Raw genomic sequence first — 20,193 nt, 5'->3', positions numbered from 1 at the left:
CGTTAATACGGTGCAAATAATTAATAGGATACATTTAAGCAGTGGAGGAATGATTCGTGCTAAAATTTATTTTTACCATAAATGCAGCGTCTGTGCTGTTAGGCCAGTTAATTAAATTAAAAGCAAAAGCTTTCCTTTTCACCTTGTAAGGAAGAATTTTATGTAGAAGTGATTAAGTTTTCAGTTTATTAATTATATAATATAGAGATTGAAGTACGTATGATTACTATTTCGCATAGCTGTAATGGTCTTATGAAAACAATATGGCAAAATAAATGTAGGTTGGTGTCTAGGAAAACGATGCATTAAAAACGATTACGACGGTTTATATTCAAGCACATTCAACATGTCAGTCTAATGAACGAATTCAGTGCCAAGAGAGCTTTACTACTAACTTTAGTTCATTGGGCGATATAAAGTTTTCGATACACATTATTAACCGTCACTTTTAATTTCTCTAACGCATTATAAAACCTGATGAGGATACTCGTACCACAAAAATTTATATTCGTTCCAGCTAACGCTTCATAAGTCATTTGAAGTCATAAAAAGACGGTGGCTGAAGAGCTTTAAGGTCCTACAATAAGTGGAACTAGTACAATGGCTCTCAATAGAAGCTTAGTTTCAAGGCAATTGTAGTAGTATGTGTTTAAAGCGATAAAGTATAAGATCTAGTAAAAGGAAGTCCCTTTTCCTTTTCCTTACATTGAAGGTTTTATTTAGCATAGCATTATCCGGTTTTTGTACGAACCGTTTTCTTCGATAACCTCACTTTTAGTTGATTGGGTACGTAAATAAACAAATTGTCGCACTTGGAGGGACGATATTTCAGAAACCATTATTGAGACGCCGTAACATCCTCAAAAGATCATATGTTTAAAAATTGGCAAACCTTTAGCCTTATAATACAAGTAAAGTTAAAATCTTGGCTATAACATTAAATTATGTGCGTTTTATTTCTTTCGGAAAACCACATATCTAAAGAAGCACCCTTTATAATATAACCGACATACGACTCTGTTACTTTCAATTTAGTTTGCCATATTATGTAAACCATTATCTGAGTTAATATCAATTTGAATTTTTAACTACACGCATTATTTGAAAACAAATTTTAATTCCGGGTAACGTTCACGAACTTCTTCAACTACCAAAATTATTTAAATTATGTACAACAAAGTAAAAAGCATTTATGTCTGCCTTTAAGTGAAAACTTTGGCAGTATTAGTTACTCCTCCAGCTGCCCAACTTAACTCAGCACGTAGGGCTTTACAAGCGGCTAAGCACTCGTTGCAGCTCGCACCAATAATTTTTCATAATTTCTTTGAAAGCTAAGTGCGCTAAGCACGCTTGTAAAACAAGTTAAATGTGATTTAAACATTTGTGCTTGTAATAGAAGTAAATATTTAGCAGCGCCAAATACGAAACTATATTTACTGCCATTTATCAGCAGAAACTCGAGCACCATTTCAATTTAAATATACTTAATTTCTTCAATTTCGTGCATATTTCGTCTGCACAGCCCCAGCAGACCTTCAATATTGCTGTTCGAGGCTCAAGGCCTTAGTATTCGAAAACTTTTTACCATTCCTCAAACTGGCACCATGCAAAGTTTTGCAGCGATGCCACAGGATAAGTTGTAATTTTTCGTCGATTATTCGTAGGAACCCCCCGCAGTGAAGCCGTGCAGTGGTGTATGTGTGTGAGAGTGCGAACATTTGCCTTGAAATATGCATGAATGCCTTTTCAATAAACTTCCAATATTAATTTCACATTTCAGACACGCAAACAATTGGTATTTGGCCAGTCAACTATGAGCTATGTGTGTGTGTATTTATGTAGTGCAAGTATTTATGCAGTTGAAAGTTGGCAAAGAAGTCGCAGGGTTAGTGGCAGCAGGAAAAATTAGGCAAAAGTTTCGAATGCCTCTTGCCTTTGAAAGTTTTATTTAAATGCTTATTTTTGTTTATTTATGTTTCTGCAAAATTTTGGGCACACGCCACCTAAAATGTACACATCAACTAGCTGTGGCGGCATAGATAGAGAAGCGACCAAAATTTATAGTTTGAAACTTTCTCTTTACTCGCCAGATGTTCCGGAGAGCCTGCAACAGAAAAAAAAAGCTTTTGCAATTTTATTTCATTTATTTCATATTTTCAGCAGCAATTTCGTTTACTATTTGAATATTGGTGGTTGACTTGACAAAAGTTTTTGATTTTAAATTATTATGTTATCTGCCAATGAGACCAAATATTAATAAGGAAGGAGGATCTATAAGAAAGAGTCAAGCCAATAATATTTTATGGTGTACTCGTCTCGCGCGCGGCGCTCGAAAAGGCTACTTTTGCTAAGAAGCTTGAACGTGTCCAAAAAACGGCTCTCATCGACATCTGAGGTGCACTACAGACTACACCAACAATAGCACTTAATGTCATTCTACACATAGCACCCGTGGCTATTGCCGGCAAGTTCATTGCAGCGAAAGTTACTCTAAGGCTCAGGGAAGGAGTCCCAATAGAGTCACGCTTTAATTGTATCCTCCTTCAATTGCATCCTCGAAAGCTTGCGCCACCGCGTCGTAGAGGCTACTGCTTGATTAGCCGCAGCAAGAAGGAATGGTTGGAGGAGAAGTCTTCTGTAAGGAGCTTTCCGTCAAGCTAATCTTTAGGTTACCAGACTACTGTATTTAAGGAGCATTAGACTTACTGCTCCAAAGTGCAGCTTCTTTCATGGAGGTGAGCAGGCCTTGGTTGACGACCAGCCTTTATGCGACTACGAGATTCTTTTGACTTAGGAAATCTACTGAACTACCTGCGCTTAGCAAAGTTAATCTTGCCGCAATCGTAGCAGTCAACGAAATTCCAACACAATAATTGTATCGAAATTTTCAGAAAATCAACTTTAAGACCACAAAAATAGCTCCACGCTTGTACGGTATGAAACTATTATCATTCTTTATTTAGCAAATAAACATTTGTGGGGGCACACTACTGTGTTACAGCGCATTTCCCTAGCGCATAATCATTATTAATAGCAACACTTATTAATTTATCGATAAAATTTCAATTAGGAACGTTAGCCATTCCGCTTTTATACTTTTTATGTTCGCTGATGGAAATTCAATTCGATTTTATCGCTTTTATGTAATTACACAGCATGGCATCAGTATAATTTAAAAAACAATGACTGACCATAGTATTTTTCAGTAATACAAAATGTAATTAAACAGTATGCTATAAAAAAAAAAACAGTTTAGTACCGATAAAAATCACCATGGGATTCTAGGTATATTTCCGAGAACACATTTTATCAACAAAATTATTATTGGCGATTAAAAACATGGCAATGGCAATCTCATTCAAATATAAACAGATTCTCAAATAAAAACATTTTAATGCTCATTGCTCTAATCAAATAATCATCTTCCTCATGTGAAATTCCAACTACTATAATCGGTGCTTTAATACATTCTCTTAAAAAGTTTTTTAGGATCGTTTCCATTCGGAAATAATGTAGTCATGCCCTATTAGGTTCTATATTTGCTTTGCTCTCTTTTCTAAATGTATAAGTTAAATTGACTATAAAGTTATCAGACGGATTCGCCAGTTGCTTGTTCGATTGAATACCTTGCAAAATCTGGCGAATCGTAGACTGTTTATGATAAAAGTGTATAGTTTTTACAACATGTTTTAATATATTTAGGAACGATACTTACTGTTCTACAAAATAGTCAGAACATGAGAACTGAACTATTAAAGGAGTGCACTTAAATGTGTCAGAATATTTTTCCAAAAATTTGGAAAAGACAACAGCTCAGTTTTAATTAGTACGCCTCCCTGCACGCTGGACACAGCTGGTAAGCTTCGTGAAAGATTGCTGAAACCACAAATACAAGCAATTACTAAGGCAGGCGTTTTGTCACCCGACTATAATAGACAGGTTACACTCTAGGCTTACCTACACAAATCCAGCAGAGCAATGAGCAGAGAGTATTGAGGAGAAATAACCGACGTAAAATCTTATAAAAAGTATATCGCGCTGCTGCTCTAAGGGTAGTATCGTTATACCGTACAGTTTCAGAAGAAGCTGTATCGGTAACAAGCGAAAGCGCGCCAATCGACTTATTAGAATTTGAAAGAAAGTAAATGAGGACGTTACAGAAGGAATACCATCATAAAGAGAAAGTAAAGAATAACACTTCACAACAAATGCAAACACGTTGGGAGCAGGGACGTCTGAATGTTATCTGGACACGGATATTTTAAAAAATATCTCTACGAGTATAAAATGGGAAAAGCCAAAAAGCCGATGCGATCAAGGATGGCAAATAGAGCGAAATACGCTGCTCACTTTGGTAGCCCCCCCTGAATGTGGGCAACGTTATGACTGTCCTGCTTCAAAACGAGGAAAACTGAACTTACAAGTGACACATACTTTTGCTGCGTGCCGCCAATGATGATACGTAAGGCATTATTTTCATTCTTTCCCAAAAAAATTTACAATGGAATAATACGTATTTATTGGATGTTTGATCTGTATACCGTAAAGTGAAAGAGTCATAAGGAATTTAAAAGTAGTTTAAAAGATATGTACATTTCACAGTTTTGTATCTTAATTTAGTGTTTAGTTATAACACTTTATAGGATTTCGTTTAATGACGTTTTGTGGGGGTGGCAGTAGTCCTATTACGACCATCTACAATACCAACTCTCCTTTGTAGCAACTTTTCATTCCTCGTCTTATCACCCTGATAACTTATATACATACATATACATATATAACTCTTTGTCTATATATCTCGATTATTTTTAGGTGATACAAACAACCGTTAGGTGAACAAAACTATTATACTCTGTAGCAACATGTTGCAAGAGTATAAAAAGCGAAATCAAGGGATTAAATATATAAAACCACATTGCTCTGCGTATTTCATTCACCATTTGTGGCTCACAATTCACACCCTCACGCTCACAATTGTTATCGCCGTTGTTGTTGTCTCTTTAAAACCGCACTGCGTGCTGTTGTGTTAATCCCCAGAGTTTACACCGAAATAGCGAAAATTTCAAAACCTTAATTTCTTATGTGATGCAACAAAGAAAGAAGGGAGGGAAAAAATCGCAATTCAACTTCATTTGACACAATGAACCAAGTAAATAACGGTTACTTAGTTAGATGTGATATTAAATAAGCATATATGTACATATTATATAAGCATTTCCATCTAACTGATTATGCCCGAATTTGAATATAAAAAAAAAAAATAATAGATATCTATGGGAAGTTAATTCGTTGATAGCTTGTATTATGTTTAATATACTCGTAAAGCTGTCACAAATCGTATTTTATAAAATAGTGTCATCAACTTTCTATCTTCATACTTATTATAGAGAAACCATTTTAGATACATATTTTATTGCAATCAGATCTTAATCGGTTTTGGGTCCATTCGAATACTGATTTGACTCTTTGCCTTAGAGCATTTCAAGTGGTAATATAGGTTGAATCTACCTAGGCTCACTAGTCATAGGGAAAGGGGTTGGCATACTATTCTTAACAAAATTCCTGAATGGGTCAGTTTGTAATTCATTTGCCTTGACTGAAGTTAATTTTGAACTAAACGAACCATTTTTACGCATATATTAAGATTTATCATAAAAATATACCTTATTTTTTTAATAAGTAACTTTTTCAAAAAAATCTCTTACAACGTAATTATAATTCTCATATTATATGTATATTAATTTCTAGCCACTTTATCGGTATATTTTATTAATTAGTTAATTTGAGTAACTAACAATTACATTTACGGCAAAGGCTAAACCTATTATTTCCGAGACAGTGAGTCATAGCTAAAAAAGTAATTATTCCGTTTTTCGAAGTTGATCTCCATAATCGAAATAATGGACTTTGTATTTCGAAATTACGCATATTAAAGTCATCAAACCTAAAAATACTAAGTAAGTTATTAAAAATCTTATCCACTTTTTCATGTGTATAACATTTTTTGTTCAAACTTATATGACAGATGCTTTAAGAGGTTAAAATTAGACCTTCAAAAAATATAGAAAATTTTATATATGAAAAATACTCTTCCAGAATTATTAAAAATGTCTTACATTTATTTAACGAACTATCAAATTTGACCCGAAGTACTTGTTTACGACGCGAAAAAAAATCTGGCGATTTTTATTTTGGGATTCCAATTGTGTTGCAAAAGAGTTTTGGTGAGTCTAATGGATTACATGTGGCATATTTGCATTGGCTCAGGAGCCTATTTTGAAGACGATAACAAAGATTTGTATTAAAAACGTGAAAATGTAATTTTTTTTGTCTTCAGTCGGAATTAAGTTCGATCATATGACAATTCCAAAACTGACGGTCAGCTCTCAACATAGCATCGCAAGATTTCTCTCATAACAGCACAAATTTCTACAGGGTGCTCATAATAAATATAGTCAACCTTACAAAATCATTACGGCGCTGCAGACAAAAAGTCCTCACTCATTAGTTATTGTCTAATTTCCCCCTATTTTTCTACTCACCAGCAAATGATTTTTCCTTGGATTTTTTGTGATGTGATTAGCTTCTACTGATGTTTACTCATGCACAACGTTGAATTCCTTTGTTCCATACAAAATATATGGCTTCCCTAGGCTACAGTTGTACTCCTTAATTTGTTATTGTTGTTGTTAAACTGCTAACAGCATTTCATTTGCCATTTGATTTAACGTTTTTATTTTTCGCCTTTTAGTTGTATTATTAAATAGATTTTCAGGTCAGTGACGATGCTGTCGGACCCATTTATTAGTTGTTGCACGTGGTGTTGTAGCATTCATGTATGTGTGTATGTAATGCACGTTGGTGTACGATTGCTGCTGATGATGGTGGAGCAAAATCTAAATTGCCATCATCAAGCCTAATAATAACAGCAACAACAATATTCGACACCAAATGATAGTGTTGACAATTGTGATGTTCGACACCGTTAATATGCGAACGTTGTAAGTCAACTACAACTGTTGTTGCTGTCGGCGTTTATTCACCGAGAAGCGTCTAGGGGCAATTAGTGTTGTTGATTAGTTGTTGTTAGGGCTGGGTTTGTTTGTTTTCACAATTTCTGCTCGTTAATTCGTTTCGTTTGGTTTGTCGTTGCTGTTTTTAGATTATTTCTATTATTTACTAAAAGGTTTGTATGCACTTTTTGAGGTTATACTCTACGGTGACGAAAACCTACTAATTAATAGTTTCAAACTTTTGTGTATTATAACTTGTTTCGCGTGTGTTGTAATAATTTGTGTATATATGTGATTGCGATATTATTGGTTTTTGTGTGTTTTAATATTTAAGAATAATTTGTGGCTTAGCAGTAGAGTTACACTTTGGACACTTTTATAGCTTTGTATTAAATGTATTGCTCTTTTTAGAATCGTTTAATATCTTCAGTTAACCCGAAATAGATGCGAAATGATTTTGCTGAATTCCCCAATAGATATGCTCAGGTTATAATTAAATTTTATCTAAATGTATATTTTTGGAATGTTTTTTTTTTTTTAATTTCTTGAATTTTTTGTGTATATATATATATTTCGTAGTGCTTATTTTTGAACTTTATTAAATGCTTCTTAATTAATTTTTACTTTTTCTAATCAGTTTTAGCCAGTTTTGCATTAGTTTCGCTGTATGGGTGTAAATAATTTTAAATTGTCATTAACTTTATTTTAATTTAATTTGAGACTAAGGTGGTATAATTCTTAATTTTGGTTTAATTAATTATGTTTAAATTTTAATTAATTATTCTTTTTTAACTAATTTTCAAATAAAATTATTAACAAATTTTCAGTACTATTTTTGAAAATTTATTAATGATTTTTAATTTTAAATATTTTTTTAGTTTTTAATTATAATTAGTTTTTAATTTTTAATTAATTTTTCGTCGATCTTTCCGTGAATTTTTTTAGAAATTTAATGTTTAACTTTTTAAATTTTTGTTTCAAAATCAAAAATCTATTTTCTATTTAAATATATATTTAATTTATTAGTTATGCAAATATTTATACAATTTTAAAATAATAATAACTTTTATATGAAATATATTTTTTGTTGTCGTATACCTTCGCTATGTCTCATTTATTAGTTTTCTTAAAAGTGTACTAAAAATTACCAACCTTTTAGATTAGAAAACTCTAATAATATTTCAAAATTTCAAAAATATTTTTTTATTTACTCTTTTGTTTTTATTAATGTTTATTTATTATTTATAATATTCAATTTATTTCCTTTGCAATTTTTATTAATTATTACATTACAATTGATTTAATTTACTGTTCTGTTTTTATTGAAGCTTATTTATTATCTAAATTTAATTACTATCTATCAATTAATGTTTATTTTTATTTATCTTCTTTAATTGTTTTGATGAAAATTAAACTACACTTTTTTATAATTCTCACTCAAATTATATTTTATATTTTCTTTTTAAACACCCTTGTCATATATTTTATTTTTATATATATATATATTTTTAATTTTAAATATATTTTTAATTTTCAATAATTTTTGGATTTTTTTTTCTTGTTTTCATGGAATTTTTTGTCTAATAATTTAAATAATATTTTGCTATTATATATTTTCTACAACAATTTATTTTTTAATTTGTTAATTTTTTTTTAATTCATGTTGTTTATTTTATTATTCCATATATTATTTTTTTTACTAATAATTTTCACTAATTTGTTTGAACGCTGGATTTATTTAGTATTTGCGTATATCTTTTTAGATAATTTTAATTGTTTTTAAATAACATGAATTTGAGTATTTTTTATATTTATTAATTTATAATTCACTGAAAAACTAAATTTTGAAATTTTTTGTTGCGAATATGCATTTAAGTTTAAAAATATATTATTCTTACATTTACTTTTTGTCATTTCTATGTTTTACTTTTTTGATACTGTTTTTGGTTTTTTTTTTTAAGTTTGGCGCATTAGTTTTGAAATTTTGGCTTGCCAAGTTTGTCAACAATTTTTACTTTTTTATATTATATGCTTTTGTTGCAATATTATACACCATTTTCTTTACTTTTACGATGTTATTAAATATTCCCACTTTTATATATATTTTTTACAAAATTTTTGTAATAATTTTAACCTCTTTATATGTTTATTATACTTACATTTTGCTTAACACTGTTTGTTAATATAATGTATTTTTAACCACAATTTTTATATAATGTGTAATGAGTTGTTGTTAGGGCTTTATTAGAAATATTTTTCCTATTTCTTCATTTGTTTTTACGTTACACTTGAAATGCTTTTTGGCAATATTTTTTTTTTTTTTTTGAATTCAGAACAAATTAGCTTCTAATAACTACCACGTGATATTTTCTGGTTTAATTCAATTAAATTTGCTAATAAAAACTTTTCAGCTATTTCACTTCCTTTTTTAACCTTTTCAATTATTATTTTACAGCTTTTAATTTATATGTTTTTTAATATCTATGTACTATGATATTTTTATCTTAACATTTATGAATACATTTGAAAGATATGTTTAAATTACATTTATTTTTTCACTTATCTATTTATTTATGTTTTTCCAATACTTTTTTTTAACAATTTTAAACAATTTTTCCATAAACGCTGCTGTGGCGGCTGCACCTGCAAATGAATTGAAACTGTTTATGAAATACCGTTATTCTCTATATCGGACACTTGCTCATTCAATTTTATATTTGTGGCTGCACATTGCCACAAATCAAATAGAATTGTATCTCGCACATAAATTTTAGCATTTTATTTGATTTTTTTTGTTTTGGTTTAAGTAAAACGAACACAAATAAATTTTTTTACGGGAAATCAGCTGATTTATAGCGAATTTTTTTTCGCACGCTTACACTGCACCGCATGCGGGCGAACTTATTTTGTTTATTTGATTTCTGTCAGTTTTAGTCACGTTTCGACACGCACATGACCGTAATGCGCATGCAGCTGTATATGTGTGCTGGTCTTAACGTTCAGGCCACAACTATGCTTCGTATCAGCAAATCGTTGTGGCTCTAATGCGCTCTCCCGCACTCTGCCACGAATATTACGGCCGAGTCCTTTAGAGCAACAACAGCAACACCTAGCTAGTCGGCATACGCAAACACACGCACACACCCACCCCTGCACAAGAGCATCGTGTGTCGATGGAGGTTCGACCGGCAGCGACAGCATCGACGTGCAATCGGAGCCACAGCCTCCACACTCAGGCACTAGCAGTCATACACACACACACACATATATATATATACTTATAAAATCGAAACCTTAGAAAAAGGATATACTTATCCATTTGCAGTTTTACTGCTTTTTGCCGTTTCTTCCATCTCACACATTTCATTCTTACTATTTTTTCACTTTACCAACACGCTAGTTATTTTATTCTTCGGTCTATCTTTCGTTGCAATTCCTAAATGCTTTCGCCGTTCTCTATTTTGCTTCCCAAAATCCATTCTCTGTTATTGAATAGTCAGCGAATCGTTTGCTTTAGCAATTTAACTGAGCTGGACTATCGGCTTTGACTGCGTGTCGGCGCATCCTCGAATATGCACCAGTTATATGCCATATATGTATACGAGGTGTGTTCAAAGCAAAAGGTGAATTTTGATTTCTCGCGGGCTATGTACATTCGATTATCGATATTACGTTTTTGCTATAATCGTTCACATATGTTTAGCATGTGCTTATATTAGGAGCCAATTTTGATCAGTAATTTGTTTTTGACAACAGAAAAGGTAAGTCAAGTTTTTGTGTGCTCTTCGATTTTTGACTTTTGAAAGAAATTGATCTAATAATATACAATATATAATATTAAATTTTGCTTTAAAAATTAAATAAAGTGCTCCAAGGCACTTGAAATGTTGACTATGGCATTTGGTGAGTTCCCTTTGTCTCAAAAAAGTGTTTAAAAGTGGTACAAGCGCTTTACAGAAGGCCGAGAAGATGTTGATGACGATGAGCATCTGGTGCGACCACGTAAACACACGAAGGAAACATCGAAACAGTGAAAAAAAATTGTTCTTGAAAATCATCGAGTCACGATTTGGAAGGTTGCAGAGGATGTTGGCATATCAATCGGCTCATGCCATTCAATTATCTCGAATATTTTGGGCATGAAACGTGTATGTTTGTTCCGAAATTGCTAAATAACGCATTAGTATCTCTCAGGAGGCCAAAACCAAAACCGTTATCATGCCTTCACCACCGTATTCACCAGATTTGGCTCCCTCGACTTTTTTCTATTCCCAAAACTGAAGAAACCAATAAAAATAAAACATTTTGCCACAGTTGATGAGATCAAGTCAACATCGAAGAATGAGCTGATGGTCATACCGAAAAGCGTATTTCAGAAGTTCTTCGAGGATTGTAAAAAGCGTTGGCACAAGTGTATTATATCTGAAGGGGATTTATTTCAAAGGGACAAAATAGATGAATAAATAAGTACTTTTTAAAAAAATTCAAAATTCACCTTTTCCTTTGAACACAACTCGTATATGTATGCATGCCCATTGCAAAGTTTGTGTGCATGTTTGTGAAATGACATTGGCATAGAGCAAAAGACAAAACGGTCGCCTGCAAGGGCACTGATGACGCGTAAGCTTTGCTGCCATGAATGTAAGAAGCCGCCATTGTACATATGTATTTGTGTTTATGTGAGCGATACAATAATAACAAATTCTCTTATTCCTTCCAAATAACTTTGAAGTAATTTAAGTATTTATTTCATTGAAGTTTCCACTAAGTACTAAGTTCTTAAATACAATTAAATTTGTTCAGCTATTAATATATTATTTGTGGTATATATATATATGACCAAATAAGAACTCAGCATCACCCACGTGACCGCGTGTTGAAGAGGTCAAGTTAGCTGATTTTTAAAAAATGGAAATATAACAATGTCAGTCGGTGGTTCGTTTCTTGGAATATAAAACGTGTAATGAAATCAAAGTGCCCTTGAATGCTCTATACAGTCAAAAATGAGGTTAACGAGTTTCAAAGTGGTCGCACGCCGGTGATGAGCCACGCTGGGTTTCCGCCAAATAGCTACCAAGGAAGAGAACGTGACAAAAGTCTGCTGTCTCGTATTTACCACTAAAGACACACGAGATAGTTGAAGTAAAAAATCTCCATTGTGGTTGAACTCTTGATAAAACCAAGTACGTTTCGATCATATTCGAGCAATCACAGCCAGCTTCCCAGATTTAAAAATGATAGAACAAGTACAACTAATTTGCATAAATATCATAAATTAATTCAATAATTTGATCAAGTTTTTCTCTTAAATAGTTATTTTGTATTCAGTAAGTGAATATCATTTTAGATATAGTTTTCTTAAAATTCAGTACCTTTGCCAAGATTAAATTCATTACAAATGAAGGTAATGAGGCTTCTACAAATTGTGCTCCGTGCAGTAGGTGGAGCACGAAGAGTGAGGCTAAACTGTTTATTTGGTAGGTAGTAAATCCAAGGCAAGCTACTTAGGGCATGCTATGCATGCGATGAGAATTATTATTATTATCAGCGAAAATGTATTGAATGCGGTCGAATCGACGTCGCGCGACCGCTTGAAGGTTAAGCTAACTCACATATTGACTGTTATAGGTATTTACATACATGATACAAAGTCAACCGGAACTTTGAAAATCCTTAAATTAAGTATATGGGTGCTATGGGAACCAATGACCCGATTTTAAGAACTTTTGACATCAGGACACATTATTACCCAAAAAATAAGTTCTTTTAGATACATTGATTATCTTAAAGATTGACCGCCATTTTTGGTAAAAAGTCGGCCATATGCAATCGGGTCCATATAATCGGTAACTGGTGGCTTGATAAGTTATGCTCAAATTTCAACCGTTTTAAAACGTTAGATGCCATATCGTAAGGCCACTATTAATTAAATTAATTAACAAACTTTTCTCCCGATAACTTCATTGATGTTTTATTTATATACTGTAAAATGAAGGAAATAGATAAAGTTTAACATTTTATTAGGCATGGTTGCATCCCGGTTTAGCCCATTTCCACACTGTAATATACTAATGTCAAAATATTGTTATCCACCGAATTGGGTGGAAGGTGAGAGTGGACGGTGCCATGCTTATTGTTCAATTTTTATTTCGGCTTCTACCCTTCCCTACCATCTTATTTGTGAAATTTATTGGTTCTGGCACCCATAACTGCTCCTCACTTCACCTGTTCTCTGTATCAAGTTGCACTTTAATATCTTAAGTTCGAGCTTAGTTATAACACTATATATTCTTGTAAGGAATCTTTTGTTGTTGTAGCGGCAGAATTATGCCGAGTTGACAGTCCTTGGCCGGAAAGAATCCGGGTCCATTCCGGTTACGTAGACCGGACTGTTATGGGAAGGGAAAAATATTTTGTATTTGTGATGGATATTATAGCTTTGGTGCAACCAAGTTAACGGTTTTTATTGTTTAATTAAAAAAAATAACCTAAAAATATAAGCAGACTGCTCATTTTGGTGATATGTTTACATTACAAATGAAAGATAGAGGACAATTACTGCTACCAACTGAAGTCTATGTGGTTGTTTTTAAAATCCATTGACTTTTATTTGCGACTTATCCTATCCTCAATGTAATTTTGCACACACGCACATTTCTATTTTATTCAACGAAGCTCGAAGCTAAGACACATTAAAATCGTCTGCCTAAATCCACTAAGTATTTTATTAAGAGCACACACACACACACAAACAATCGTAAGGTCAATTCAACTTGTTGACACATGCAAATTAGTTGACAGCGAAATTTAAACACTTCAAAAATACATAAATTTCAGAGCTTAATAAGAACCCTCCAAGCCACTTACCCCGCAACGAACAGAACAAATATTCCGTATCGAAGTTCGGGAAAATTTGAAGGCTTTCCAGTGAAAATGCTCTGCATTCATTTCAGCCGAGGCATATTTATAGGCGCTGCAAAAGCGTTTTGACGAATGTCAGCGAAATAGTCGAGCAGTCAGTCAGCGTACGAATGGCAAGTGCTACGCAAAATGCCAGAGTCAACGAAAATAACAACAAAATGTGAAAAACGCTTAGTGCCAAACACATATACTTGCACACACACACACACATACAGTAGACACCACCATGTGCGCGTTTGGATGTGTAGATGGCAAGTAAGCTGGCAGTGACAATGCTATAGTAGACAGCAACACCAATAACAACAACACGGAAAGTCTGAACGTTGTCAACCGCAGCAACGACGAAGATTGTGTTGACAAGTGGCTAAAACAATTGAAAACGTTTTCTGTGTGCCAACGCTTGCAATCTGCTTTGTTGCGCTTTTTCGCCTTGTTTTTTTTTTCGTTTTACCCGTTACACATTTTTCCGAACGCCTACTGTAGTGTATATGTGTGGGTGTATATGCAGTTATGTGTAGTTTTGTGCTTTTCGTGCTGTTTTTAAGCTTAACTGTATTTCTGTTTTCCATTTCGGTTTGTTTATTTCTCTTTTCTGTTGTTGTTTCTTTTTTTGCGATTTGTCATCGTAAGTGTCTTCATGCTCTGCTGCCTTGTGCTTAGTTGCAGTCAGTAAAACGAGTCAAATTAGGGTAATTAATGCGCATTCGTGGTTCGGGATTTTTGCAGTTGTTGTAGTTGTCGATTCAAGTGCGTGTTTTTGTTATGTTTCATCGTTGTTTTTAAGCTTGTTTTGCGTTGCGTTCATTTTGCGTTGCATGGCTGGTATTTTTAATGATCTTGGTGAAAGATTAACTACAAATCGATTCGTTTCAAATCGATTTACTTAAATCGGCATTCAATTTCAATGCTAAATTTGAAACAGTTGAGTATATGTCGTAAACAAACTATCAGATTCTAAGTATATATGTTTGTGTTACTTCTGGCTGTCTTCAATTACCCGGCCCGTAAAAAATATCTAATCGACCAACAACTGGTTTAAATCTCATAAACTGGTATAATTAATCCACTTTTTATTGAGAATCAAATAGTTATATACGTACTGAATTTAAAGTTTTTTACAAATTTTATTCGGAATGGTCGCAATATTGCAAAAGTGTTGTAGGAAATCTACTTTTCGATAATGTTAGTAATCAATTGTCATAAGATGATTTTACTTTAAATTACAAATCTAAAACAATTTTTTCTAGACTCATATGGATGATGAAAGAACCCTTGAAATTAAATTTTATCAACTTTTTTCTACATGTTTTGTATATAGTTCTCTATACAATGCCCTAACAGTTTTTTGATGAAAATTCAATTTTTTTTTTAACGCTGCCATTTTATTTTTCATTCCCCAAAAATCGCATTATTTTTAGGCTGTCAAAATATAAAATACAACTGCAAAATGGCCGGCTGTCATGCCATACATAGACCTACATAGGTTCAGTTTAATTTGAACTGAAGTATTCGTCATGCTAGACGTCAACGCTTTTTGCCAACTTTAAGAGCGACTTGATATCTAATTTTGATATTTTGTTTCAGCGTGCCTCTTATAACCACTTCTCTGCACTTTCTGCATGCATCCTTGTTACTTATACTCATCCGTCTCGCATATAATGCCAATAGGTTGTGACCTGTCATTAGGCCAACAACCGTCGCGCAGTCCTTTCGAGAGATGCCATCTCGGCCTAATCCGTCTGGCATTGACCATTTTGGATCCGTCTCTATAGATGTTGTAATTTCCGCTACCGCGTCGCATGCTCCTGTGCCATCCACCATGTTTTAGTGTGACTTGAAACCTTTATTGCCAAATAAAGCAAGGCGGTATAAGGTGGTCTATTTTATCCACCAACCCCCTGGTTATTAAGCTGTACCCGAAGGTCCTTGTGAAAATTCACCTTTCTCCTAAAACTATAATTTATTCATTTTTTTATTATATTTTATCTTTCGAAAACGTATATCAATACCAAAATTTTATGCATACATGGACTTTTGCAACTAATGATTTATTATATTTATTTAAATCATTTTATTATATATTCTTTTAATAAACCTTTTTAATGGAAGTAACGTCATTTCTGCTTTAGAAACTTTACTTATAAAATTATATATATATTATTCAAATAAAAGTATTTACTTCTAAAAGTTTTGTCCCACATAAAGTCACACTACCAACCACTCCACGTACTCGTATACATTCGATAATAACCACAAAACTTCCCAAAACAGAATACTTTCAAGAAATTCCACTTCACATATCCTTCTCGGTCATAAAACTGCCAAAAACAACAAGGAAATTGCTAAATTCCATAACGTGCAGCAAAATAGCAAGCAAAAGCTGTTTAAAATATAGTTGACCTGCATTTGTACTCCCACATATCACCAACAACTTGAACGAAAAGTTAAATGCACGACAGTGTTCAAAAGTCACCAAAGTAGGCAGCGAGTGAATACTGATATTACTTATACGCCCCGGCTTACAACAAGAGTACGGACGAAGTGCATTTTGAAGTAAATTGTTACAGATATTGGAGCACCGAAAAGTTATAATATGTGCTTCAATTGCAAATCGGACAGCTTAACAAGCAAACTACTGGAGAGGCACTCATACACACACATGCAGAGGTTGGCAGTTGAGGGAGGGTTGCAAATGCCACAGCTACCGGAAAATTTCAGCAATTTCACACCTACAAAACAAATAAACACAATCTTATGCAAACATAGAAGCCTAAAATCACCAGCGTTTTTGTGTTTGTTTTCTTTTTGATATTTTTACAAATTTTATTTTGACTTCCACCAGCACACTTGCAAGCTCGATAATGGCGCTGATAGTTTTATGGCTGGCGATAATCAACAATAAGTGCAGACAGAGCTTCCAGTGCTTACTAACATGCATACAAATTTACAAATATACTTACAGACAGCCATATATACATTTATTCATGCATCCACCCATACATATATGTGTACATACATATATGATTCCACATATGTAAGTAGTTAACGCTGCCAGTTTATTTAGCTAAAAACATATGTGTGTGTGTGTATGTGGGGACGAGCGTGTCTACTTGCCAGCTCGTGAAGGCTGTTGCTAATTTTTTGCCATTGCTTGTTGTTGTTCTAACAATGTCTGTATGTTAGCGCGTCGTCTTTGCTGCAGTTTTCGCGCAGCCTCAAGGCATTTCTTGTTGCTTACTTTTTAACACACACTACACGGTTTCGAAAAAGTGCAAAAAACAGCAATTATTTCTAATAACAAAATTACTCTACTAAATTTTTCACAAAATGCAATTTAACTGAAAACTGGTGTTTAAAACTGCTTTCAACCGAATATTTTTTAACTATTTTTTGAAAAATTTATAAAAATATATACACTCCACAAAATTATTGCACTTAATTTCACAATTTTTAAAAATTTTCCACCTAAAAACACATTTTATCACATTATTCACTTTTACTTCGAGATTTTAATTTCAATTTTTTTTCTTAATTTTCTAAAATTTGCTAGTTTTTGTTACCACATATAACGTCGCTCGAAATGAATTTCGTATTTTTAAGACAACCACACTCGTTTGTAGCGAGAAACACTCTGACGCTGGGCCAACTCGCCAGCTGCCTGGCTACTTGGCAGCGCGCTTGTTTACTTAGCTCGCTAGTTGCATGGCTGTGTGCAAAACTTCGCCTTTATCTGTTGTTGCTGGCATTGCTGTTGCTGCTTTGTTGCTGCTGCTGCGGCATTGCTAACACAGCTGACTACCGCACAACATGAAGCCCCACACTGGTGACCGGTCTCTTCGTTTGCAGCAGTGACAATAGTGGCAGCAACTGCAGGTGATTTCCCTCCCTGTGTGCTGTTTACCCGGCAAAGCAGCATTCAGGCTATAAAAGCTTGCAATTTCGTGTAGAAACGAGTGAATTGTTGTTGCTGCTATTGCTACATAATAACATTAAGTGAGATGTTACAGTAGCTCGTTGCTCATCGTTGCGTGTTTTTATTCTCTGCTATTTGGTTGAAAGCGCAAAATCGAGAGCGCACTGTGTGGATTTGGCAAGCGGAGAAGCTAGCCGAATAGCATCGAGTACAGCATCGTTGTTGGAATTTCTGTAACGGGGTTTCTGTGTATCAATACTATTGCATTAATTTTTTTAGTAATTCATGAATTTACTCGGTGTCGGTGTTTTGTTTCTAATTATTAAACTTTCTGAAGTTAAGCTACGGGGCTTTTCAAAAAATATATTTGAAAAATAGAGTGTCTTCCAATAACCAGTAGCTTACTTCAGTTCTTATGTTTTGCCAAAACGAATACTCCAATGACTAATATTTATAGACTTTTTCAAGGGAACAAAAACCGTTGATGTATTTATATGAATTTTATTTCCTCCAAATATATATCGAGAATTCGTACAAATAAAACGGTCGTAGATCAGATTGCGCTCTCGTAGATCTGTTTAATATCTGCAAGTAAATTTTATTAGAATAATTTGGTGTTTTGTCTTGATATTTTCCGGCAAATGTAGGGTAATCCCACCTCGATACACTAGATATAAGGCTCGGCTGGAGTGGCCTTCAGTGTCTTCAGCGATTATTGTTTTTTCGGTATCGGCTAACTTTTGGAACGCCATTCGCTAGATTATTGGACAATTTGAACGTCATATTCATATACCTATATCTCGTTCCCGCTGGTGATGTGTTGCAGGAATGTAAGGTCCTCAGCTATGCTTTCAAGCGTCTCTATGGCGACCTCTACTCGATGCCGTTTTGCAAAAAATGTAGGTCTTTTGGTACAAGTCAAGCATTGACACGCTACATACCCAAAAAATTAACCAAAATGTGTAGAGACGATCCATAAAAAATGTTGAGATCCTCTACTGACTTTTTCTAAGTTATCGTCATTAACAGAGGTGGATGAAGGACACTGCAAACTTTATACCCCTCAACTACTTGTGTTGCTGATAAAGTATACTCCTTAACCCACTTCTAAAACATTTTGATTCGTAGCCATGATATCTTTGGAAACACAAAAACAAGCAAACGCATTCTTCAATTTTATTTAAAAAAAAAAAACAGAAAGCTACCAAACTTCACACAACCATAAATAAAAATGTATATAAAAATGTAGTACGAATTCGCCGGAAGTTTACGGGCCAGACCGGTTCATAAAGTGTATTTTTTACTTCGGGCGAAAAATTACATAAATAAATGTACTATAACACGAATCACGAGACCGGGAAGAGCCACAAAAACTTGGACAGGAATCCAATGATATCTCTGAGGTGGAATGATAACGAAAAAGGAAGTGAAAAGAGATATCTTCCTTTACTTAATGGGGTTTCAGGATGCATTCGCTAATGAATTCCAAGTCGTATATGCAAAAAATGTATTGTTGTTCTGCTTGTAAACTATGTTATTTTTCTTGGAACAATTTTATCTTTCTTTGAGAATATTAACGTATAGTTCTAGTACTGTACAATTTCGAAGACTCGACTATCGCAGTGTCATACCACTCGACCAAGTGATCGAAATCTACAGACTGTAAGAAGTTCGCACAGATAAATTTAAATTTGATTTGATTTTCAAAAAATACATGGAATAATTCCATTAAAAATCAACACTGAAATATACTTCGGAAAATTGACATCGCTGTAAGACTTCGCCAGTATAATGAAATATTCTCACTATGTTCTCATTTGCTGAGCGCAAAAACTTGACATGTTGCGCTACCCGAAAAATGCAGCATCGCAAGCGCGTCTCCTGCTCGTCGTGTAAGTGAATTGCATCTAAATAGCAGATAAGAAAGTTTGAATGATGAAAATTGAAGTTACAATGAATTGCAAAAACTACAGCCACACTCTCGCACTAGTTTAATGGGGACATTTGGCATTTAAGTGCAGTTTTAATAGCATGCAATAAGCACTGCTGCATTTAATGATACTATCACGAGAGCAGAATCATGTGTGGCCTAATAAAACGGGATTTTGGCTTTAGCCAGCAAATCCTTAAAGCAAAGGCGCTTAAACAAATTATACTTGTCAATTTATACATATGTATGTATGTATGTAATCTCCCACATCCTTCCAGGGCAGTGCTTATCCGTGTTTTAGTCAATGCGAGTAACTTGTCGTAAGTGCTTGTCGTAAACACGTGATTTGCATTATATGCGGACTTGCAACAAACACATAGTCTTGCCTCCTCGCGCTGATACACATACATATATAT

The 20,193-nt window shown here is 33.7% G+C and overlaps 1 long non-coding RNA gene across 2 annotated transcripts in view; it reads right to left on the bottom strand.

The window, feature by feature from the left end:
- The window catches only part of LOC138857626 (uncharacterized), a 42,680-nt gene extending 24,826 nt beyond the window's left edge, over nt 1–17,854 (bottom strand). For both annotated transcript variants that reach the window (XR_011396795.1, XR_011396796.1), the window contains exons 1-3: nt 17,495–17,854; nt 9,173–9,656; nt 6,543–7,676 (exon numbers count right to left, since the gene is read on the bottom strand). This is a non-coding gene — a long non-coding RNA (uncharacterized lncRNA). The remainder of the gene's footprint in view (nt 1–6,542; nt 7,677–9,172; nt 9,657–17,494) is intronic.
- Between the last annotated feature and the right edge of the window lie 2,339 nt (nt 17,855–20,193).

This window comes from Bactrocera oleae, chromosome 5, assembly GCF_042242935.1.
Source record: "Bactrocera oleae isolate idBacOlea1 chromosome 5, idBacOlea1, whole genome shotgun sequence".
NCBI classification, from domain to species: Eukaryota; Metazoa; Arthropoda; class Insecta; order Diptera; family Tephritidae; genus Bactrocera; species Bactrocera oleae.
The sequence above is the reverse complement of the archived record's forward strand: the minus strand, read 5'-3'. Positions and strand labels throughout refer to the sequence as shown.